The sequence below is a fragment of the Pinus tabuliformis genome, chromosome 1_1 (assembly GCF_031772625.1).
Source record: "Pinus tabuliformis cultivar Carrire ecotype Pingquan chromosome 1_1, CPIR1, whole genome shotgun sequence".
Lineage (NCBI taxonomy): Eukaryota > Viridiplantae > Streptophyta > Pinopsida > Pinales > Pinaceae > Pinus > Pinus tabuliformis.
Window position 1 is genome coordinate 877,796,129 of NC_142297.1, and position 26,705 is coordinate 877,822,833.

A 26,705-nucleotide genomic window follows, 5' to 3' on the forward strand; every position below is an offset into this window, starting at 1 on the left:
TGTGAAATCCTTCCAGCCAACCCTCCCAACAGGGTTTCCACAATTTTTCCTGCCAGCAAGCAGTTCAGCCCAGGATTTGCACAAATCTGGGCAGTAGTCGGTTGTTGGGCCCAGAAATTACACAATCCCCTTTGGCAGTCAGCCCAGCTTAAAATCAGGAATGCACATTTTTCTCCAGCATTTGAGCAGTCACTTGCATGTGCAGCTGAGTTGATCGGCTCCCTCCAAGACCGAGAAAAAATACTTGCATGCATACACTGCTTCTCTCAAGGCAGCATGCAAAGGCGTCCCTTGTTTCAGGGATCTATGTTTAGCAGTTGGATGTTACATGCAAGGAAAAATTTAGAAACCTCCCTCCAAGTGTCGCTTCATCTAGATTTGTGGCATGCGCATCATAATATTGATGTTATTAAAACTCATCAACTGGACGCTATAGAGTTCATTCCTCACCTCAACCTTGTAGCTCCCACATCCCACATCACATCTAGGAGCAGTCAGCATATTCAACTCAACTGTTTTGGGGTAAGCCTGCTTCCCATGTCTTGCTCTGCATTTCTATCGCTTTTTGTGTTTTCACTTGTGGAAGTATTGTTTCTTGATTTCTTCACGCCTACTATCATTTACATATATTCTAGCTTGTCCTAGCTCTATTTCAATTTTCGTTGCTATCTCACTACTATCACATGCATGAAATTGTTTTGCATAGACGTTCGCCCCACTGACGAATGACCTCACCCACATGCATGTTGATCTGTTTGCTCAATCCTCCGTTCATGTTTTGCATGAACTGATTATCACTTCCACTATCACTTAGTGTTGCCATGCATTTCATCGAATTACTTTCTTTCAGTTTCCTGTCGGCGAGTCAAGCCAACCTTGGCCCAGTCTCTGCCTTCACCAAGGTTTCATTGCACAATCTGGAGAAGGAAGGCTCACCTTCCTCTCCATAATTGTGCATTCTAGCCCAGCACTGACCTCCTGAACTGAATTACGCACTTTTAGAGGTGAGTGGGCCAACAATCTTTCCTAGCTAGAATCGCGCATTCCTCAATCCCAGTATCTTGGAATGTGCCTTGAGTAGTCGATCTCCCAACTTCCCGGCCAAAATTGTGCAACCCTCATGATCATTCACCTAGGTATGTTGCAAGTCAGTTCTCATGTTCATTTTTGTTTTCGACTGAAAAATTACTTGCTATGAGTGTTTCCATGTCTCCAAGTATCACAGGTGTTCACCTACCTCTCATCAGTACAGGTACAATGGTCTCCAAGATAGAAGAGACGAAGACACCGTTCAGAGCACACTTGTGGATGCAGTCGATCAAGTGTCCATGGGATTACCTACTCACAAAGACATCAAGTTGTTCATGGACAAGGACGTCAAGCAACAACATCATATTGAATAACATCATGAATAGCAGTTGAAGGCAGCATACCAAATGAAGCAAACACAGCGAATGCAGAAGGAAGGTTGTTGAAAACATAGAGGCGGAGCAACGTTGCAAGATCAAGCAAATCCACTGATAATGAAAGCAACTTTGGAGACTCATGCTATGAAGTGACGACGCAACATGATGATCGCGCGAAGGTAGAAGATCGAACAAAGAAGGAGTTGCATGTGCTAAAGCAACAACTCAGGAAGAACATGAAGCTGCACAGACAAACCATGAGTTGCAGTAAGAACGTGAACAACAGTGGCTGCAACATGCACTCATGGATGAAACTTCACCAGTACAAGTTAAGGATCCATCCCATTAGCTGACACAAAGAAAAAATGGTGAGAAATGTTGTTGATCGCATGCAAAGGATCCAACAACATGCATGTCGTTGAGCAGATGCATGCAATCCAACCCATTCAACACACTCACTAAGACGAGGACAAGAAGCAAGTCCAACTGGGGTTGAACATGCACTTCGGGAAGTTGATGCGCATGACCACCAACACACACTTGAAGATTAGCACAGACACTATGCATCAGTGTGTTATTAGTTCAACTATCCTAAGAAGACCATGCGCATGTTAGCAGACGAGTTGGATGAATGGGCCGAACCAATGCACTGGTTGCAACGAAGGCAAGAGTTTGCTTCAGCAAGATGTCACCATGAGGTGCATGCACACCATCACAAATGACCAAGCTTGGCGTCAGCTCACCAGCTTCACCATCACAAGCATGTCAAAGAGTTGGTCTCACCACAATGAACTGAGTGTCAGTGATTTCTTGCAAGGCTTGCTCAAGCCATGTTGTCTCGAAAGAGTACATGTGCATTGTAATGTTGAGTCATGTCAAGTGTAAGTCGAGTGTCAAGTGTAAGTCGAGGGTAGTTGAACGGTCACAAAGGGGAATGTAAAGGGTCAACCCACCCTTTGATATAAATAGTCCCTCATAACACATTGTATAGGATTTTGGTCAGCCAACCTTCTACTAAGACTATCTTGAAGAAGGCTTGGAAAATATTGTAATGTGCCTTGGCTTCTCCACTACACGGAGCTAGTACATCTCTTTGGAGGAGTATGCAGATGTGGTTGTAACGTTCCACTGATGGGGCTAGCAGGTTTACATGATGTATTGTATGATTGTGACTTACACTTCTTTATATAATAAAATCCAGCACATTTTCATGCATATGTTTCTATTGTAGTTAGACTGCTCCAGGTTCCTTAATGATATATGTTGTTTAACTTACGTACTTTCATATGAACTTATTCACATGCAATTATATGAGTCTTGTTGTTAATGTGTTGCATATGTTGTTAATGTTGTCAGCGTCCGTGATGACTGCTCTGTCAAACACCAGACAAACTGTTTTCTGAACCTTTTTATATAAACCGTCACACTCGTCTCGGACTGATCCATGAGTGTTGTTCATGTTATCTTACCTTGTATGTTGGGGCTGCCGCATCCGTCTCGACTGCTCTACTGAAAGTTGTGCATGTCCTTTGTGTTGTGTGTTCCTAGCGGAGTTGGGACTGATCCTTTTCAACCTGGAACTCACCTTCACCTTCCTCTCCCTATGAAGTTTTGGAACCTCTCATACTCATTCCTTGACTCATTGCATCAATCACACCCTTGCTACTGACAGAGTTATCTTACTTGCCTCTGTGTAACATCGGGGTCAAGGCATTACCTTATAACCCATTTTTGGGACTCCTACACCAAACGATCTAAGGTCTAATTGGGATTTCTTACTGGGGATATCCCCTTGACATGTTGGCGGGTCCAATATCGTCAACGTTTATGGCACTAGAAGGAGGGCCTGATGACAAGAAGTGTCCTCTCATCCAGTTTTGAACCTTTGCAAATATTTCATGGAGTCTTGCATTCTTCTTTCCTCAAGGTGTTTTTTGAATCGTGAAGATGTCTCCATATCAGGGAAGCTTTTCAATCTCTTGTCCACTCACACATATGATGGTGAAGGCGAAGTGGCCTGGCTTGAGCATTTACATAACTTCCTTTCCATGATTTATGAGGAAGATGATTTTACTGACGAACATGCCGGTCTGTTGCTTACATTCACACTTCGTGAATCCCCATTTCGTTGGGTGCTCAGCCTATCGGGTGACACTGTGCACTCATGTCAGCACTTTTGTGATCTTATTGAAGTCACGTTCCATCATTTTGATCTAGACCATCTTGACTAGAAACTGTTACAACAACGGAAGGCCCCGCATGAATCTGTTATTGATTTTTGGCAGTGCTTCCGTGACTTACAGTTTCAAGCTCCGAAGAGCCAGATGAATTTTTCTTATCTCTCGGACCAGTTCGATTACTACCTTAAGAAATTTTCCCGGTCCCAAGATAAAGATTGATATTAAACCTCGCTCAACCTTCTTTGTTGATGGAACTGCACAATCCCATGCGGGAGCAGGAACTATCTCAACAGACTGTCTGCCTCGCTTTCATTCAACAATTCCACCATCACCTAATGATGTTGAGGATCATGTTTGCACATCTATTCATTCTTCACACCCTCCCAACATCACTCCACTCAATTTTTGCGCAGAGTTGGTTGTTAGTCCTTTCAGTTCCCATATGCATTCTTTTCTTCAACCTCCGTCTTTGCACCCAGGTGTTCCTCTAGATGATGTTGTCTTGTGTTTGTCCATTCTAGACTATTAACTTGTTGTGAACAAGGAACAACCCATTGACAGAGTTGGTGTTGCACAACCAACATGCACTCTTATTCATGAAGAGTATGAGTGGGAGCTTGAACACCAACACTTGGCAAAGGATGACTCCCTTTCATCTAAGCCCCCTTCATTCCTTCCTAGCTTCTTTGGTGAACCTGCCATCCATGATTTTGTATGTGTGTCTTCATCTATGAATGCACCCATTGTTGATCACTCACAGGACTCACTAGATGCTAGCCCATCATTCGGCCATGGAGAGGATAAGTTATTCATTGAAGATCCACTTGATCCTTCATTTTTCTTTTACGGAAACATGGAAGATGAGTTCGTTCACTTTTCATCTACCCCTCTGTTTGATTCATCTGATCATGAGGATGTTGAAGAATTCATTGATTTTCCTAATCGTGGCAGTCATACTCCATTTGCTTCCATTTTTTATCACGATCAAGAATCTATCGCAGTTTATCTTTCGAAGCCACTGGTTTATGATGATCTACCTGATGATGAAGTTGAGACACCCAAGAATGTCAAGGCACTTCAGCCCGAGCTAATGGTTATGTCAGGTCATCGCTCTCTTGGGGTTAGTCTCACTTCTGATCATGAAACTGTTCAATCACCCAAGGCTCCTCATCACTCATCTGTATGCATTGAAGAACCATCTCATGCACAAGTCACACTTCCTCCACTCGAATTGCACGATCCCATTGCTCATGCATTGGAGGATTCTTACCTTGCAAGCACTCATGCGCAACGCAAGTTATCTTTGTTTCTTTTTTTTGCTTGCATGTCTCAGTCAAGAGTGTGCTTTTGCTTCAAAGTTGTACGTAGTGTCACACAACACCATGATAAGTCCACGGACTGTCCGTCATGCACATGCACTCACTTATGTCTCGTGGGCACTTTGAAACACAAAGTGTGGCTGTCTTTACTGTCATATCTTTCTTGTATGTTGGTCCGCACAACTGGGTTACCCGTAGACCAAGCTTTCACTCAGATGGGTCTACCAATGCGGCGGTGGCTACATTAGAAGTATCACATCACGTGATCAGGCCCATGCACCATTAGGGTAGGAGTAGGAGTAGTGTTTGTTTTTATTTGTTTACTTACATGCTTTGTTTGCTTATTTGTTTACTTGTTTCACTTTCATTTTCGATTTTTCTCTTTCTTTGCTTTGTTGATTGTTAGTTCGTTCTCTTTTTTTTTCATAGCTAAGTTTGCATGAAACCATATGTGACTCATGAAATGAGCTGGGTAAAGTACAAGAGGGTTTGTACAACTATCACTACATGGTTATTTGTCATCTTGCCCCTGTATGATGAACTTTTTACTCTTATTCCATGATACATCGAAGGAAAACATGTACTCTTTGAAGTGAACCTTGGCGTAAACACAAAGCTTGCATGCTAACTAGTGTCACCTTCTCTAGACGATTGTTTTTGGGTTAACCCTTGTCAGCGCAGTCAAGTGGAGTAAGGTGAGGGGGGAAACCTTAACATGCACGTCAGAGATATAATAAACTACTTCTCTACTAGAACAACCTCGTTTGATCTCAACAAGTCGAGATCCCTCTTCCGCCTCTAAAATGAATAAGTGCTATGCACAGTGAAAATGAAAAAAAAAATTGATGATGAAAAGTCAAAAAATTCAAAACGAAAAATGAATAAGGCGAAAGAAGAGAAAGGCTTCCTGCGTAGGGAGGTGATGTAAGTAACTACCCCGGGGTACTGACCAGGCTTGCTTGCAGCAGAGCCATGCTTGTGTTCCTATGTGGCTCCACCAGGGTATTGTCTAGGCCTCATGGTAGTGGAGCAACACCAGAGATGAAACTTGGACTCTGACAATTATACTACTTGTGCACTTATATACCCCTCAAACCCAATCGAAAAAACTGTGTTACCTTCGCTTGGAATGTGTGTCAATCGACCAAGAGTCTGGCAGATGCTACATCTTACATCAAGCCAGTGTGAAGCCAAGATGAGCTAAGAATTGAACAATACTTCCAGAGGTGTTAGACTCGCTTTCACGAACAAGATCCATTCAGAGAGTTGGAGTTCTACCATTGTGTCACCAAGTGTTGTAGTGGCTACTACCACCCTCCAAAATTTTGCCTTAGCCTGGTTTGGAGCCTCCCTACCAACCTTCATATCAGCTTTCCTTGCTTCATTAAGTCCTCAAGCTTTAGTTTCTTTCTTTCTCAATGGAAGCCTATTGATCATAGTTTGACCTTTTCCCCTCATAGACTGCTCATCCGGACTTGGTCTAGCTGCAGATTGAGCAACTTCCCAGTGAAATTTGCACATTTTTGGAGGGAAAACCATCCTTCCCTCTAGAAATTTCACAATTCCATTTGATCGCATGTTGGGCTCCAGGATTGCGCAATCCTACTAGTCAACCCTCCTAGCATGATTTGCGCAATTTTTCCTATCAATAGGCAGTCCAACCCAGGATTTGCACAAATCTGGGCAACAGTTAGCTACTGGGCCCATAAATTACACAATCCCCTTAACAGTCATCCCAGCTTACAGTCAAGAATGCACATTTTTCTCCAGAAGTCAAGCAGTCACTTGCATGTGTAGCTGAGTTGATCGGTTCCATCCGGGACTGAGCAAAAAGGACTTGCATACATAGGCTACTTCTCCCAAGGTAGCATGCAAAGGCATCCTTTTTTCAGGGATCTATGTTGAGCAGTTGGAGGTTACATGCAAGGAACAATTCAGAAACCTCCCTCTAAGTGTCGCTTCCCTTAGATTTGTGGCATGCACATTGTTAGACTCTGTCTCATGTCAGAGATTGATTCTTCTTCAAAACCCTGTTTTGAAAAAGAAATCATTTAATGTATTGATTTAAATTATGTAATTTATCTTCAGCTCTTCAAAAGACAGCAGCGACTTCAAAACTCCTATCTGCACAAGCACAATTCAGAAATATCATTAGCAATCAGAGGCATTACAGTAGTATCTCATTCTGCACTGAAATAAGATTTGGGAAAAGGTCCAAGATGAAAACTGCAGAGGATTCAAGACTTTGCCTTGTATTACATCTTTCAAACAGTTTAGATGCTGGAACCCTTTTATTTCTCACACAAGAAGGCAGTCTCACAAGCAACAAATCGAACTATTCTCTTCATGCTCCTAGAAAAAAGTTACAAGACAGCAGGATCAAAGTGTAACAACTTTAAAATTCAGGGTTTTGCAAGCCTCCTGCAGGTGGTGATCATGGCTATAATGGCGATGCTTCCTTTTTCTCCTTGGGGTCTCTCGGATCGGGCTTACCGTTTTACATTAGTGGGCACTGGATTCTCCTGTTCTTATTCCATATATTCAATATATGGGAGGCCAAGGGCATGGAATCTTCAAGCTATTCAATTATGGCTCCAGTCACTTATTGCTACCAAGGATTTCATCTATCTTCTATACCGCTTTGTCTTTGTTTCTTCACCGATGGCCATTAAGTTTGCTTTGGTACCAGTTTTATGTCGGTCTCTTGAGTTAGTGGCGAAATTTTTAAGACGCAACTTCAGCAGTGCCAATCTTTACAGAAAATACGTGGAGGATCCCTGTCTGTGGATAGATACGAACACAGCAACACTGAACATTTTGAGTTCAAACTCTGAGATTATGCTAGGATTTTTAGTGATAATTTTGCTTTTCACAAGGCAACGTAACATAGTGCAAGGCGTGATGTATTGGCAGTTGCTGAAGCTCATGTATCATGCACCAAATACTGATTCCTACCATCGGAGTATATGGGCAAAAGTTGGGATGCATGCAAATCCATATATCAAATCGCTATGCTCCATTTCTACGAACTCCCATTGCATACCTTCAACGATGGTTTCAGCATTAAATTTTTGGATGTGTGTCCTTTATGAATTGACATGGATCTGTTTGCACACTGGTTGCTTCACTCTGAAGCAATGCTTGCCATGCATTTGTGCTATGGTTTTCTAATTATTTACAGAAAAATGTGGATGATTATAAATTTTGTCCTGTAATATCCAGGGCGTTGGTTTTCTTCTTAGTCAATTAAAGGAGGTAGAAGCAGAATTCGATATGTGCTGAAATGTGTCGGTATTCTTACTGGACTCTTCTTGGACAAGTATGTATCTATTAAACATTGTTTGAAAGCAGAACTGTTTAGATGCATCAGATGAAGAGGCAAAAACAGAGTAATGTTCTCAAGCACTTGTTACGGCTATTCTGGAGAGTGTGGAACAAAGAAAAACAAGCAAACATATGCGATGGTTGTGACAGTTTTGAAAATCGTGATTCCGAGGCTAGTGTATCCGCCCATGTAAATTTGAATGGAGGCACCCGTGATCAAGACGCTCGACTTGATTGGCAAGGAGAGCCTATGCTAGGTTGTCTCCCATATGATCGCTGTGATCGAGCGTGGCTGTATTGTTGAAAAGGTTGGTCTCCGGGATGATGATGTTCAAGTAGATGAAAGCAGAAGCTTTATGAATTGGTTTTCGTCCCAAAAGGCGGGGAGATGTGGAAGATGGTCAGTCAAATATTTTAAAAGATGTTTCCCTTTTACGCCTGCTATATCTCAACAAGCCAGAGGCCCCGACCCCCAGTGTTCATTTTGGGATCCATTGTGGCAGCTGTTAATGGGGTCATATTTCCTATTTTTGCTCTCTTTATTTCATAGGCTACGGTCAGTTTCTACGAACCTCCGCATAAGCTTCGAAAAGATGTCACTTCCTGGGCACTTTTGTTTTAGCGTTGGTTACTACAAACCTCCTCGTCGCACCAACACATAGATGCTGCAACCGTGCGTGGCATTGTGGGAGATGCTTTGGCACTTGCTGTGCAGAATATTTCAACAATCGTTGCGGGTCTTGTTATAGCTTTTTCAGTGAACTGGAAGTTGTCACTTTTGATATTAGCTCTTTCACCTCTGTTAGGTATTCGAGGTTGGGTTCAAGGGAAGTCTGTGCAAGGCTTTTCTGGTGATGTTAATGCTGGCACCTGCTGTGAGGTATGAAGTTGCCGCCAACAGGACGGAAAGGCACAATATATGTGTTTTGTATGGATCAATTGTTGGGCTTGGGTCAGTTAATTGCTTTGCTCTCGGCGGAGTTGTTCAAACGCATGAACTCAGAAATTAAAAGGCAGGTTGATGCTACATATTCAAAGCGGATTCGAGCAACCCAGTTTGATGTTGCAATTGGACTTACGGTAGCAGCAACAGAAGCATTAGTTATTTCTAACCTGATGGAAACTTGCATATTATCTAAAAGCACTGGGTGTTCTGAAATACTTGAAGCTGCTTTTAAACTTAAACAAGCACGACAAATTTGTGGCCTGAATAGCTTTTTAGATGTGTTCACTGAACCTGTTGATGATGAAATGACATCTGAAGCCCTTATGACTAATCTGGACAAGCATCCCCAGGATGAGCAAGATATTATCTCTGTTATGTATTGCATGGGCAAAAGCCATGGCACATATATCTTGTGCTCTGCGAATGAATTTTTACAACAGGATCAACAGGCAATCAAAGGAAAGTGACTCAATCGGTCTCTTTCAGCCCTGGGGAGGTTATTAGTGCACTGGTTTCTGAGGGCGGCATACAGAAATCATAAATTCACGATGCTTATGAGTGATGCATTTGATGGCGATGCCAAAACGCTACTTACTCCTGTGGTGATCCTGGTAGGAAGAAAGGGAAGTATACAGCGTCTTCATGTGTTTTAAGGATTTGTGAGTATTGCTGGGTAAAATCACGACTTGATGGGAGGCTTTATTTTCCATTTGATCTGTTCTTTGATTGTGATGAGATTAGATCGATCCTGGGTTCTGATACTCCTTACTCAACTCCTGAAGTTCATAATAGAAAGTTTGTGGCGGACATTGGATTCAGGACGAAGGTTTCTGTTAAGGACGCCCTTAGTTTCCTTTCCAAGTGGAGCGAATCTGAGTACATATTTAACGCATGCACTTCCAAAATAGGAAAATTACAGTTTTTTCAGGGCAGAACAATCTATTCAAACGGTGCCAGAACAACAGAATAGGATTCGATTCCTATTTCCCCAGATTTTAATTAATGTTTCAAGCTGGATCTGTGTTCCATGTGTCGGCCATCAGAGGAATTTGCCAATTTCGATCCTCAGTCATGATTTCATGAGATTTTTAGCACCAGATTTGCCTCGAAATTAGCCAAATCATCAACAGATTTCAGTGGAAAGAGCGCCATTCTCTCTTCAGGAAGCGCTGATGGTTTTGTTTTTAGTTTATTTTGTTAATAATGATAAAAACAAATGCCGGGTCCTGGGGTTGATTGGTTTTTCCCCAGTGGTTTTTTGTTTCATATATTAAAGAGAAAACGTTCTTTCCAATTTTGGTGTAGTTAGTTAAAACAGCGCCCCTGTTTTGGGCAGCAGTTTTATTTAATGTATTAAAAAATTCATTTGTAGGGAGTGAGTAGACAAAAAAGGAGAGTTTTCTGAGTGCTGAGTGCTGGAACAGAGCTTTTCATTGTACAGTTTTTGGCAGAGAATTTAATGGAATTTCACAGCTCTGTTTGCTGAGATTCATGTGGTATGTCAATTTAACATTAGTTTTTCCTCTGTTACATATGTAAACCGTTATGTTTCAATTCATTTCATGATCATTTCTAGTTGAGCAAATGAAGTGTTTAGGAAGGAATTCATAGTATTGTATGCTCCTCCTATAAATTTGCTCACGTTCAATGTTTTCTTCTGTTTAAGGAGGATTCAAAGTATTATTTGCCCTCCTTAGCTCCTCACCAGTCTTGCCATCCCATTTAAAAATCTAGATTTGGTGTTAAATTGCTTGCCTACCTTGCCTCAGTTAATAATCTATGTAGTCATTATATTTCTCTGTTCGAACTGTGATTTTGCCCATGCAGCCCAGAAAAAAACCCGTCATTAAAAACCCCCAAAAACTTCAAATCAACCTTCCTAATCAGTTTACTAGCCTAATATCTTTGATCCTAATTGGTCAGCTTATCATATTGAAAGATCTACCGAATCTGACCCGAGAGAGCCTTCTCATACCTCGTAGGGCTAGCTACGAGGTGAAATGGTTTGATGTAGCCTTGAGAGTTTGTCTATCTCAGCCTAGGTGAATTCCAAGCGCTAACATAGTGGCGACCATACTGGGGAAGAACAAACTTGTTTGTGTGTTGATGTGTTTGTTTCATAAGTCTTAGACGGAGTCTGAAGTTACGCCAGGAGCCTTCGAAAATGCTCTTGTTTTACATCAGCGTTAGTAGATAAACGCTGCTTCAGTCAATCTCCGTGAGCTTGTGGATATAACACTTCATTCGCATTTTACCCCAGTACATGTATCAAATTCAGATCTGATGCTGATGGTGGACAGCAGTCAGATACATATGCAGGCTGAACCATTCACCTGGCGACTCCAGCTTGATCCAGACATTCCAGTGCCTATTGATATGTTCATGCAATGGTAGGGTATGTGGCAAACCCTGCACTGTGTGAACCTCTAAACGAATTTAGAGAATGGTTAGTAGATATTGAAATTAATGAAGAATTTTTCAGTATTTTCCTTCAATTTTTGAAATCTCTGAATTATCATCCTAGCGTCTGTGAGTTGGTTGTTGAAAGAGTTGAAAATGAGATTCAGTGTCTCGATGAGCAGATTCAGTCTTATGATTTCCAAGACCCTAAAAAGTTCTTGGAAATCCTTCTTCCTTCACAACAAGCAATAACAGACTTGCCTATAGAGGTATACATTGACAATGTGCAGCTGGAAGCATGTGTTGCAGAGTTGGGGCAGCCAACAGAGTCCGGTGTCCGTGATCCTATTGCGGCATACATGGACACATTTTTCAGGTTGATTGACAGATCAGGCTGTATTTTCCGTGACCAGGGTCAGTATGTGCATGAAGGGCTGCCAGCATCTGCATCTGTGACTTCGTGGCAGCATTCTCAAGCGGCTTCATTATCAGGTTTACTTGAATGGTTAATATGGCATTTTAGCATTACCTGATCTGTTATTTGTACAACAGATTAGAGTAGGATTTGTAAATAAATAAGGAGCCATAAGGGCAGCATCTGGTTTTAGTTTGCTTTTAGTTTGTTTGAGTTCAGTTTCAGTGTGAAAATAAGTCTTCAGTTGTGTTGATTTATGTAAAATGGACTCCATTGCCCAATGGTGGAGGCACTGTCTGCTCTCCCAAAGTTCTGCGGTTCTTGGCACCTCCAGAGAGCGGCAGCTGCCATCCCAAGTGGAGCCAATGTTAGACTCCGTCTCATGTTAGCGATTGGTTCTTCTTCAAAACCCTGTTTTGAAAAAGAAATCATTTAATGTATTGAGTTAAATTATGTAATTTATCTTCAGCTCTTCAAAAGACAGCAACGACTTCAAAACTCCTATCTGCACAAGCACAATTCAGAAATATCATTAGCAATCAGAGGCATTACAGTAGTATCTCATTCTGCACTGAAATAAGATTTGGGAAAAGGTCCAAGATGAAAACTGCAGAGGATTCAAGACTTTGCCTTGTATTACATCTTTCAAACAGTTTAGATGCTGGAACCCTTTTATTTCTCACACAAGAAGGCAGTCTCACAAGCAACAAATCGAACTATTCTCTTCATGCTCCTAGACAAAAGTTACAAGACAGCAGGATCAAAGTGTAACAACTTTAAAATTCAGGGTTCTGCAAGCCTCCTGCAGGTGGTGATCATGGCTATAATGGCGATGCTTCCTTTTTCTCCTTGGGGTCTCTCGGATCGGGCTTACCGTTTTACATTAGTGGGCACTGGATTCTCCTGTTCTTATTCCATATATTCAATATATGGGAGGCCAAGGGCATGGAATCTTCAAGCTATTCAATTATGGCTCCAGTCACTTATTGCTACCAAGGATTTCATCTATCTTCTATACTGCTTTGTCTTTGTTTCTTCACCGATGGCCATTAAGTTTGCTTTGGTACCAGTGTTATGTCGGTCTCTTGAGTTAGTGGCGAAATTTTTAAGACGCAACTTCAGCAGTGCCAATCTTTACAGAAAATACGTGGAGGATCCCTGTCTGTGGATAGATACGAACACAGCAACACTGAACATTTTGAGTTCAAACTCTGAGATTATGCTAGGATTTTTAGTGATAATTTTGCTTTTCACAAGGCAACGTAACATAGTGCAAGGCGTGATGTATTGGCAGTTGCTGAAGCTCATGTATCATGCACCAAATACTGCTTCCTACCATCGGAGTATATGGGCAAAAGTTGGGATGCATGCAAATCCATATATCAAATCGCTATGCTCCATTTCTACGAACTCCCATTGCATACCTTCAACGATGGTTTCAGCATTAAATTTTTGGATGTGTGTCCTTTATGAATTGACATGGATCTATTTGCACACTGGTTGCCTCACTCTGAAGCAATGCTTGCCATGCATTTGTGCTATCGTTTTCTAATTATTTACAGAAAAATGTGGATGATTATAAATTTTGTCCTGTAATATCCAGGGCGTTGGTTTTCTTCTTAGTCAATTAAAGGAGGTAGAAGCAGAATTCGATATGTGCTGAAATGTGTCGGTATTCTTACTGGACTCTTCTTGGACAAGTATGTATCTATTAAACATTGTTTGAAAGCAGAACTGTTCAGATGCATCAGATGAAGAGGCAAAAACAGAGTAATGTTCTCAAGCACTTGTTACGGCTATTCTGGAGAGTGTGGAACAAAGAAAAACAAGCAAACATATGCGATGGTTGTGACAGTTTTGAAAATCATGATTCCGAGGCTAGTGTATCCGCCCATGTAAATTTGAATGGAGGCACCCGTGATCAAGACGCTCGACTTGATTGGCAAGGAGAGCCTATGCTAGGTTGTCTCCCATATGATCGCTGTGATCGAGCGTGGCTGTATTGTTGAAAAGGTTGGTCTCCGGGATGATGATGTTCAAGTAGATGAAAGCAAAAGCTTTATGAATTGGTTTTCGTCCCAAAAGGCGGGGAGATGTGGAAGATGGTCAGTCAAATATTTTAAAAGATGTTTCCCTTTTACGCCTGCTATATCTCAACAAGCCAGAGGCCCCGACCCCCAGTGTTCATTTTGGGATCCATTGCGGCAGCTGTTAATGGGGTCATATTTCCTATTTTTGCTCTCTTTATTTCATAGGCTACGGTCAGTTTCTACGAACCTCCGCATAAGCTTCGAAAAGATGTCACTTCCTGGGCACTTTTGTTTTAGCGTTGGTTACTACAAACCTCCTCGTCGCACCAACACACAGATGCTGCAACCGTGCGTGGCATTGTGGGAGATGCTTTGGCACTTGTTGTGAAGAATATTCAACAATCGTTGCGAGTCTTGTTATAGCTTTTTCAGCGAACTGGAAGTTGTCACTTTTGATATTAGCTCTTTCGCCTCTGTTAGGTATTCGAGGTTGGGTTCAAGGGAAGTCTGTGCAGGGCTTTTCTGGTGATGTTAATGCTGGCACCTGCTGTGAGGTATGAAGTTGCCGCCAACAGGACGAAAAGGCACAATATATGTGTTTTGTATGGATCAATTGTTGGGCTTGGGTCGGTTAATTGCTTTGCTCTCGACGGAGTTGTTCAAATGCATGAACTCAGAAATTAAAAGGCAGGTTGATGCTACATATTCAAAGCGGATTCGAGCAACCCAGTTTGATGTTGCAATTGGACTTACGGTAGCAGCGACAGAAGCATTAGTTATTTCTAACCTGATGGAAACTTGCATATTATCTAAAAGCACTGGGTGTTCTGAAATACTTGAAGCTGCTTTTAAACTTAAACAAGCACGACAAATTTGTGGCCTGAATAGCTTTTTAGATGTGTTCACTGAACCTGTTGATGATGAAATGACATCTGAAGCCCTTATGACTAATCTGGACAAGCATCCCCAGGATGAGCAAGATATTATCTCTGTTATGTATTGCATGGGCAAAAGCCATGGCACATATATCTTGTGCTCTGCGAATGAATTTTTACAACAGGATCAACAGGCAATCAAAGGAAAGTGACTCAATCGGTCTCTTTCAGCCCTGGGGAGGTTATTAGTGCACTGGTTTCTGAGGGCGGCATACAAAAATCATAAATTCACGATGCTTATGAGTGATGCATTTGATGGCGATGCCAAAACGCTACTTACTCCTGTGGTGATCCTGGTAGGAAGAAAGGGAAGTATACAGCGTCTTCATGTGTTTTAAGGATTTGTGAGTATTGCTGGGTAAAATCACGACTTGATGGGAGGCTTTATTTTCCATTTGATCTGTTCTTTGATTGTGATGAGATTAGATCGATCCTGGGTTCTGATACTCCTTACTCAACTCCTGAAGTTCATAATAGAAAGTTTGTGGCGGACATTGGATTCAGGATGAAGGTTTCTGTTAAGGACGCCCTTAGTTTCCTTTCCAAGTGGAGCGAATCTGAGTACATATTTAACGCATGCACTTCCAAAATAGGAAAATTACAGTTTTTTCAGGGCAAAACAATCTATTCAAACGGTGCCAGAACAACAGAATAGGATTCGATTCCTATTTCCCCAGATTTTAATTAATGTTTCAAGCTGGATCTGCGTTCCATGTGTCGGCCATCAGAGGAATTTGCCAATTTCGATCCTCAGTCATGATTTCATGAGATTTTTAGCACCAAATTTGCCTCGAAATTAGCCAAATCATCAACAGATTTCAGTGGAAAGAGCGCCATTCTCTCTTCAGGAAGCGCTGATGGTTTTGTTTTTAGTTTATTTTTTTAATAATGATAAAAACAAATGCCGGGTCCTGGGGTTGATTGGTTTTTCCCCAGTGGTCTTTTGTTTCATATATTAAAGAGAAAACGTTCTTTCCAATTTTGGTGTAGTTAGTTAAAACAACGCCCCTGTTTTGGGCAGCAGTTTTATTTAATGTATTAAAAAATTCATTTGTAGGGAGTGAGTAGACAAAAAAGGAGAGTTTTCTGAGTGCTGAGTGCTGGAACAGAGCTTTTCATTGTACAGTTTTTGGCAGAGAATTTAATGGAATTTCACAGCTCTGTTTGCTGAGATTCATGTGGTATGTCAATTTAACATTAATTTTTCCTCTGTTACATATGTAAACCGTTATGTTTCAATTCATTTCATGATCATTTCTAGTTGAGCAAATGAAGTGTTTAGGAAGGAATTCATAGTATTGTATGCTCCTCCTATAAATTTGCTCACGTTCAATGTTTTCTTCTGTTTAAGGAGGATTCAAAGTATTATTTGCCCTCCTTAGCTCCTCACCAGTCTTGCCATCCCATTTAAAAATCTAGATTTGGTGTTAAATTGCTTGCCTACCTTGCCTCAGTTAATAATCTATGTAGTCATTATATTTCTCTGTTCGAACTGTGATTTTTCCCATGCAGCCCAGAAAAAACCCCGTCATTAAAAACCCCCAAAAACTTCAAATCAACCTTCCTAATCAGTTTACTAGCCTAATATCTTTGATCCTAATTGGTCAGCTTATCATATTGAAAGATCTACCAAGTCTGACCCGAGAGAGCCTTCTCATACCTCGTAGGGCTAGCTACGAGGTGAAATGGTTTGATGTAGCCTTGAGAGTTTGTCTATCTCAGCCTAGGTGAATTCCAAGCACTAACACACATCATAACCTCGATGTTATCAAAACTCATCAAACAGATGCTACAGAGCTCATTCCTCACATCAACCTTGTAGCTCTAACATCCCACATCACATCTAGGAGCAGTCAACACATTTAGCTTAGTTGTTTTTGGGTAAGCCCACTCCCCATGCCTTGTTATGCATTTCTGTTGCTTTTTGTGTTTTCGCTTGTGGGAGTACTGTTTACTTGATTTCTTCGAACACTTGTTGTTGTTTACATATATTCTAGATTTTCCTAGCTCTATTTCAATTTTCGTTGTTATCTCACTACTATCACATGCATGAAACTATTTTTTGTGTGGATGTTCGCCCAACTGGCGAAAAACCTCACCCACATGCATGTTGATCTGTTTGCTCAATCCTCCATTCATGTTTTGCATGCATTGTTTATCACTTTTGCTATCACTTAGTGCCACCATGCATTTCATCAACTTACTTGCTTTCAGTTGCTCGTCAGTGAGTCGAGCCAAGCTTGGCCCGGTCTCTGTCTTCACCAAGGATGCATTGTGAAATTTGGAGAAGAAAGGCTCACCTTCCTCTCCAGATTTGTGCATTCTAGCCCAGCACTGGCCTCCTAGACTGAATTGCACATTTCTGGAGGTTAGTGGCTGCTTAGGCTAAAAAATTGCACAAAATTGTCCCCGGGCTAGCAATCTTTCCTAGTTGGAATCACATATTCCTCAATCCTAGCAACCCAGACTATGCCTTGTGCAGTCTTGGCAGTCAGTCTTTGGACCTCTTGGCCGAAATTGCGCAACCTTCATGATCATTCACCTAGGTATGTTGCAAGTCAGTTCTCATATTCATTTTGGATTTCGACTGACAAATTTCTTTTTATGAGTGTTTCCATGTCTTCGGGTATCACAGGTGTTCACATACCTCTCAGAAGTACAGGTACAATGGTTTCCAAGATAACAGAAATGAAGACACCATTCAGATCACGCTTGGGGATGCAGTTGATCAAGTGTCCATGGGCTTACCTACTCATGAAGACATCAAGTTGTTCATGGACAAGGACATCAAGTAGCACCATCACATCGAACATCATCATGAACAACAGCTGAAGGCAACATACCGAATTAATCGAATGCAACGAATGCAAGAGGAAGGTTGTTGACAACATAGAGGTGGATCAAAGTTGCAAGATCAAGCAAATCCCCTGATAATGAAAGAAACTTTGGAGACTCAGGCTATAAAGTGATGGCACAACATGAAGATCACGCGAAGGCAGAAGATGGAACAAAGAAGGATTTGCATGCGCTGAAGTAGCAACTCAGGAAGAACATGAAGATGCACAGAAAGACCATGAGTTGCAGCAAGAACATGAACAACAGTGGGCACAACATGCACTCACGATGAAACTACACCAGTACAAGTTAAGCATCCATCCTAGTAGTTGACACAGAGAAAAAATGGTGAGCAGTGTTGTTGATTGCATGCAAAGGATCCAATAGCATGCATGTCGTTGAGCGCACGCATGCAATCTATCCCATTCAACACACTCACCAAGGTGAAGACAAGAAGCAAGTTCGACTGGGGCTGAACATGCACTTTGGCAAGTTGATGCGCATGACCACCAACATACACTTGAAGATTAGCAGGGACACTATGCATCGGTGTGTTGTTGGTTCAACCGTCACAAGAAAACCATGTGCATGTTAGCAGACGAGTTGGATGAAGGGGCTGAACCAATGCACTAGTTGCAATGGAGGCAAGAGTTCTCTTCAGAAAGACGTCACCATGAGGTGCATGCACACCATCATGGACGACCAAGCTTGGTATCATCTCACCAGCTTCACCATCATAAGCATGTTAAAGCCACAACGGACCGAGTGTCAGTGATTTCTTGCAAGGCTGGCTCAACCCATGTTGTCTCACATGAGTACATGTGCATTGTAATGTTGAGTCATGTCAAGTGTAAGTCGAGTGTCAACAGTTGGATGTCACAGTTATAGAGTAGGTGAAGAGTCATGAGGGTAGTTGAACTATCACAAAGGGAAATGTCAAGGGTCACCCACCCTTTGCTATAAATAGTCCTTCATAACTAATTGTGTAGGCTTTTTGTCAGCCAACCTTTTACTAAGATTATCTTGAAGAAGGCTTGGATAGTATTGTAATGCACCTTGGTTTCTCCAATGCATGAAGCTAGTACATCTCTTTGGAGGAGCAGGTAGATGTGGCTGTAACGTTCCACTGATGGGGCTAGCATGTTTACATGGTGTATTGTATGATTTTGACTTATACTTATTTATATAATAAAGGCCATCACATTTTCTTGCATATGTTGTTATTGTAGTTGGATTGCTCCGGTTGCCTTAATGATATATGTTGTTTAACTTACGTACTTGTGTATGAACTGATTCACATGCAATTATATGAATCTTGTTGTTAATGTGTTGCATATGTTGTTAATTTTTTCACCGTCTGTGTCGACTGCTCTACTAGACACCGAACAGACCTTTCTTATAACCTTGTTATATCAACTGTCACACTCATCTCGGACTGATCCATGAGTGTTGTTCGTGTTATCTTACCTTGTATGTTGGGACTTCCGCATCCGTGTCGACTGCTCTGTCGAAAGTTGTGCATGTCCTTTGTGTTGTGTGTTCCTAGCCAAGTTGGGACTGATCCCTTTCAACCTAGAACTCACATTCACCTTCCTCTCCCTTTGAAGTGTTGGAACCTCTCATACTCATTCCTTGACTCAATGCATTAATCACACCCTTGCTACTGACATAGTTATCTTACTTGTCTCTTTGCGACATTACAGTCAAGGCATTACCTTACGACCCATTGTTGGGACTCCTACAGCAAACGGACTAAGGTCTAATTGGGTCATCTTACCAAGGTGATCCCCTTGACATGTTGGCGGGTCCAACACCATCAACACGTCCATAGTCCTATTCATGGATCACTAGGCCCTACACAGAGACATACTCTCCAGGCTTTACCGTGCATGCCATCCCGAAATCATTAGGCACAACAGAGAGAAAATCTACCTCTTGGATTTACCATATATCGCACCATTCACCAACAAGGATTCCTAGGCACAAAATTTGGCTTTACCACAACCCACAGTCTAGTTTAGGGGTTACTAGGCCAATGGCTTCATGATCCTCTATTTGGTTCAGGGACCAATCAGACCATGTGTTTATTAATTCGAAGATCCGCCCCACTAAGCTCCAAATCCAATCCCACCATCGCACATAAACCATATGAGAGAACCCATCTCATCAAAGTTATTAGGAAATGAAAAGGCTAGGCTAAAAATACCGTCACACATAGAAAAACCCATGTCATGGTAGAAAAGAAACACATGAAATCCCATTCATGCCAAATCTAGCAAGGAAAATACACATGCAATTCAATACATGTAATGAATCCTACTGTAGCTTCTTGATCCTGCTTTTCCTTCTTGATCTTTGTTTTCTCTTACCTTCTTTCCCTTTCTTTCTCCAATGCAAAGTGCTCCAAGAAACTCTAAGTGTCGAAGAGTATGGGGGAGAGAGAGAGAGATAATAATGAGAGAGCTCCAAAACTGAGCTGACAAAAGGTTACCAACTGACCCTCAGAAGCCTTTTTATGAATGAGGCCTTTATTTTCTTCATTTTCCATTATTTCCCTTCAATTTCCTCCTCACATGCAACCTATGACCTTTCACCTCCCTTTTCTCCTAATTTCCATTATTTTCATAAATAAATGTGCCAAAAATTCCATTTTTCCTTTCCAAAGCCTTAGCCATTTCCTTTTCCAAATTCCTTATCCATAAAAAACCAAATGAACACACCCTAGGATGTCTTGCCAACATTTAGCTTGGAATAAGTGTCCCATCAACAGTGGTTATTGCTTTTAACTTTTATTGCATGGAATTTTCACTGGGGATGTTACAAAACCCTCCCCCTTGGGGGACATTGTCCACGGTGTTCAATCACACATATATCTCAACAACCTACTGAAAGAATACATACTGCTCATGGAGATTTATAACATGGCTCGATGCAGTATTTACAATGAAAGATCTGCTCAAAACAAACATCATGACAACATGAGAACATACCACATAGTGGAGCTCTATAACACAACTCATTACGATATTTAGAATGATCATTCTGTTGAGTGCCAACCAACATGACATCATAACATCATGATAACATAACCACATGATAACATAGTAACATGACAACATAATCGTAGTGACATAACACCCATACCACATAGTGGAGCTTTATGACATAGCTCATGGTGGTATTACATCCATACATATATGTACAGATAACAACATCTTCAAAATATATATCAAAACCATATACCAAATCATACACCAAAACATATATTAAAACATAAACTAAACACCATATCTAAGCATATATCAAAATATCATATAGCATATACCAAACCATCATAAAGCATATATCAACCACCATAAAGCATATACCAAACCACCATAAAGTACATATCAACCCACCATAAAGCATATACCAACCACAAAAAAGCATATACAAAACCACCATAAAACATATACCAGACCACCATATCGAAGTTACATTGCCTAAACCGGAAAAAAATGAAGGATACGTTGCTTGCATATGATCTTCCACCTACGATGTAGCTTCATCGAGCCCAAAGTGCTTTCATTGCACTTTAACTTTCTCGATTTCTCAGTTCTGGAGCATAAGCGTCAATTTCTGCAATATAGACTGAGGTTCCAACTGGAATTCTCCATTTGGTTCTACCTGCAATACAAACCACTGAATCAGATGATCAACATCCTTAACATACTTCTTAAGCAATGACATATGGAAGACATCATGGACTTTCATTGTTGGAGGCAGTGCAAGTCAATAAGCTACTAGCCCAATCCTCTCAATGATATTGAAGGGTCCACAAAATTGTGGTGCCAGCTTGGCACTAGATCCAATTTGTAAGGAGCTCTTCTTTGGTTTGATATGCAAGTACACCTATTCCCCAACCTGGAACTCCTTGAAAAACCTATTCCTATCTACATAACTATTATGCCTATCCTATGCCGCCTTTAGATTCTTCTTGATCATCTACATCTCTTGTTCCATGTATGCCAAAATATTTGGTCCAATCAATACCCTACTAACTGGATCACTCTAGTCGATGGGAGTGTTACAACTCCACCCATACAATTCCTTGAAAGGGCTCATCCTCAACGACTCCTGATAATTGTTGTTGTATGTGAGCTCTACCAAAGGAAGATACTCTTCCCACTTCTATTGTTGATGCATCACATACATTATCAACATGTCCTTCAGTATCTAGTTGACCCTCTCTGTCTATCCATCTATTTGCGGATGCTAATTTGTGCTAAAGGCCAACTCTGTAGCCAAACCTACAAATAACTCCTTCCAAAACTTGGAAGTGAACTTTGCATCCCTATTTGACACAATATTCTTTGGAACACCATGCAGTCTAACCACATCTCTGATGAATACCTGTGCCACATCACTAGCTGAGAACATAGACTTCACCATAATGAAGTGTGCAACCTTTGTTAACTTCTCCACAATGACCATAATGGAATCATGTCGTTTCACTATCCTTAGCAACCATGTGATGAAATCCATTGAAATGGATTCCCATTTCGACTTAGGAATTGCAATCAGTTGTAGCATTCCACTTGGATGTTTACACTCTTCCTTCACTTGTTGATTGTCAAAACACCTCGCCACAAACTCTACTACATCCCTCTGTAAATTCGGACAATAGTAGAATCTCTTCATCGTTGTCAATGTCTTATGATAACCTTGATGACCTGAATAAAGTTTCACATGAAACTCCCTCAAGATCACCTTCTTGAGCTTATTTCTATCTGGTACATATATCATGTCTTAGAACCTAACCAATCCATTTGTAGTAAGACATTAATCCATGCACTGTGCACCTGTGCCTGTACCTATACCTATAGATGTGCCAGTATTACTACCTGTACTTGTGCCTGTTTCTGTACCTGCACCTATACCAACATCCTACTATAACTTGTGCACAATCTCAATATACCTGAAATCCTCCTGACATGCCTGCAAGATCCTATTCTATAACTCTATCCTGTAGGAGCTCATAGCTGCCAAGTGATGTACCTATACCTATATGCTGAGAGAATCAACCACCCTAATCTCTTTACCTTTGATGTACCTAATCTTGAAATCGAACTCGTTGATCATGGTCAACCATCTAGTGTGCCTAGTGCTCAGATTCAGCTGGTTAAACAAATACCTCAACCCAATATGATCACTCATAAGTACAAACCTCCCACCGAGAAGATAATGTCTCCACATCTTAAATGCATGTATGATCGTTGCTAACTCAAGATCATGTGTCAAGAAGTTCTACTTGTTCTTGTTTAGTTTCCGGGACTCATAGCATGCTACAAGTCCATCTTACATAAGTACTCCACCAAGCCCTCTCTTGCAAGCATCTATGCGCAAGACAAACTCTTTATCTGGATCTGCAATTTTTAACACTGATGCATGTGTCAACAATTGCTTAAGTTTCTCAAAGCTAGCCTCACACTCCTCTTTCCATTTGAACTTCTTACCTTTCCTTTGCAATGATGTAATGGGATAAGAAATTTGTGAGAAGTTCTTGATGAACCTTCTATAATAGCCTACCAGACCCATGAAATATCTCACCTCGTTTACGCTCTTAGGAGCTACCCACTCCATGATGGCCCTTATCTTCTCTATATCTACTAAAATTCCCTCCTTGGAGGCAACATGTCCCAAGTAGTTTACCTCACTTTGAAAGAAACTACACTTGTTGAGCTTAGCATACAAATGATTCTCCCTCAACAACCTCAACACTGCTGCTAAATGCTCAACATGCTCTTCCTCATTTTTAGAATATACTAGTATATCATCAATGAACACAATAACAAAATTATCCAAATATGGATTCAACACACTATTCATCAATCACATGAAGTAGCTAGAGCATTAGTTAAGTCAATTGGAACAAAAACAAACTCATAATGCCCATACCTGGTACTCAATGCAGTCTTGAAAATGTCCTCCTCTTTGATGTGTATCTAATGGTATCCAGATCTCAAGTCAATCTTTGAGAACATTGTTGCTCCCTTTAGTTGATCAAAAAATTCATCAATCCTTAGCAAATGGTACCTGCTCCTAATAGTCACTTTGTTCAACTGCATGTAGTCAATGCATAATCAGAGAGTACCATATTTCTTCCTCACAAAAAATATCGATGTGCACCCCAAGGTGATACACTTAGCCTAATGTATCCCTTGTCCAACATTTCCTTCAAATGCAACTTTAACTCAACCAACTAGGGTGTGCTCATATTGCAAAGGTGCTTTCGATGCTCGAGTTGCCCCTGGAACTAACTTAATATAACATTCTACCTCCTTCTGAGGTGGAAACTCTGTAATGTCTTCAGGCAATACATCCTGAAACTACTGCAAAACTTAGTACTTGTTCAATACATCTGCATCCTCAACCTCCTTACCTTTATCACTAGAAATGTGTATTGAAAATAGTTTTCACCCCTTCCTATGGCTACACTTTTCTTGCATAGTTGTCACCATCCTATCTGATGTGGCTTTCTTCTAACCCTACAAGACTCTTGGTTCCACATTGTCATCAAAACACTCAATATCTTTATCATAACAGACTACCTAGGTTCTATGAAGATACAACCAATCCATGCCCAACAACATAGTGTATGATCCCAATGATAGTACATTTAGATGTCTTGCGGTATTCATACCATTCAAGTCAAATGTGCAAGCTCTTACCCAATGATTAACTCGCTTCCTTGTACCTGTATCCAACTACACTAACTAAGACTCTACATGCAATTCCTTACTCAAACCACACTTATTCACCAAGTGAGGACTAACATAGCTATAATTAGATCTAAGGTCAATAAAAATAGAAATAACTTAATCATAAAGCTTACTATCCATCTCAATGATAGATGTATGATGTTGTTTCTGCCTATTGTCCACTGCTGCATAGATACGTGGAATACTCTGACCAACATCTCCAAAAGTCTCTGCCTCCTATGCACTGTATAGCTTAGGTCTTCCACCCTATTGTTGTGGACAATATCTCCTAAGGTGTTCCTCACCACATGTCCAACACTCCAACTGACCAGTGCCCTCATCTCTATGTTGACGCTGTTGTGACCTATGTCTCTATCTAGCTCCATTAAACTTCTTTTGTGGTGCCATATTTTCTTTCCCATCTGCATTCTGAGGCCTTGTTCTCTTAGGCTACCATTTACCTCTACCTTTGTCTTTTCCCTTCCATCCATGTTGAGATTAATTCTTACGCTTTGACTACTCATAGAAATTCTACAATTTACCATTGACTTCCTCAAGTGATAGAGGCTCACCATACTCAATCTGATCTCTAAATGCTAATGGAAAACCACTGAAAAATATCTGAACTTTAGCCTTCTCATTTGTAGGATACAATATATACCTCAATAGCTCCAGACACATTGGTCATGTGCTCTTCATATGTCATTGATCCCATCTTTAGCTCATAAAATTCATTTGCCTTACTGTCATAGTACCTCTCTAACAAGTACTTATTTCTGAAAAGCCTCGTGAACTCTCGCCAACTCAAGTCATCTGTACTGATGTCTCTAACATGCTTAACATCTTCCCACTAGATGTATGTTTTACCTTTCAAGTTGAAGATAGCTATTATAGCCTTCATGTTATCTGTGTACTCATGAAACTCAAAGAATATGTTCATTGCAAGTATCCAAGCCTCTGAATCTTCTGCCTTCTTCACATCTCCATCAAAACTAGGTGGTTTTTTCTTTCTTGAATTCATCCGGCAAGTAGCCCCTATCATTCCTCCTGTAAGGATGATAGCGATGATGATCATGATGTCCATTAGAACCAAAACTAGAACAGTACTTGTAATCATCACCCCTCGTATCCAGAGTGTCCAACAACCTACCATCTCTCACTGTATCGGATCTATCCAACCTATGTCTACAAGGAGACCTACTGCCATATGCCCCATTAGTTCCATTCTCATGTCCATGGTTTATTCGAAGTGGCCCTTGTCACTACAATTTTGACAAGCTCTGAAGAAGTATAGCATTGACCTCTACTTGTTTCTCTTATGCTTGTATGATCCGGTCAGTCCTTATCTCTTCCTTTAAAATCCTTAGTGTGACTGTCAAATCGTAAGGATTTCCAACCCCATACTACTCTTCAGATTGATAGGGATATTATTTGTAGTTAATCATCTTGCTAGCCATTTGATATTTCTTCTTGCAATGCCTAATACGTCAGGTAAACCAAATCACAATAAATAGACATACCTTAGTATAGCTCGGGGAGGATATCTTGTCTACAAGGTCGCTAAATCAACGTGACACATGTATAACATAATCATTACAACATATAGACATACACAAATAAATGTATGAACACATAAACATCACTCTAGCTAGGGTCCAGTCATCAATGTAAGTCCATATCAACAATGCATGCTATGACCTCATGCATGGTAAAAACCATTACTCCATTCCACACATTACCACATGCAACTAACAGCATGCATAAGCAATGCCTTATCAACTACACATATGCATAAGGGCATGTAGTCGAACATAAGCAATCAATTCTTGTAATCAACCTACAAGACTGAAATCAAAACATAAAGGAGTGTAGCCTAAAATACAAGGATATATTTAGGTGACATAAAATAAACATGTAAGAGACATATAACAATATGAAACCAATCACATACTCATGACAAATACACTTCACGAAAGATCAATACCAAATTCTCCATATCAACCATACTACAACCATAATCAATCATCAAGAAAATGCAACAAGCACATGAAATCCAAGTGTAAGAGACACACAAGCAACTAACATGCATACACGACCAATGCACACTGCCCATACATTTTGAGAGTTTAACCATGCTATGATACCACTTTGTAACACCCTCCTCCCAAATCCATC

The 26,705-nt window shown here is 40.8% G+C and overlaps 2 pseudogenes; both read left to right on the plus strand.

Moving 5' to 3' along the window:
* The first annotated feature begins 7,337 nt into the window (after nt 1–7,337).
* LOC149217132 (uncharacterized) lies at nt 7,338–8,067 on the plus strand (annotated as a pseudogene).
* Nucleotides 8,068–12,803: 4,736 nt separating this feature from the next.
* LOC149217133 (uncharacterized) lies at nt 12,804–13,453 on the plus strand (annotated as a pseudogene).
* Nucleotides 13,454–26,705: the final 13,252 nt, after the last annotated feature.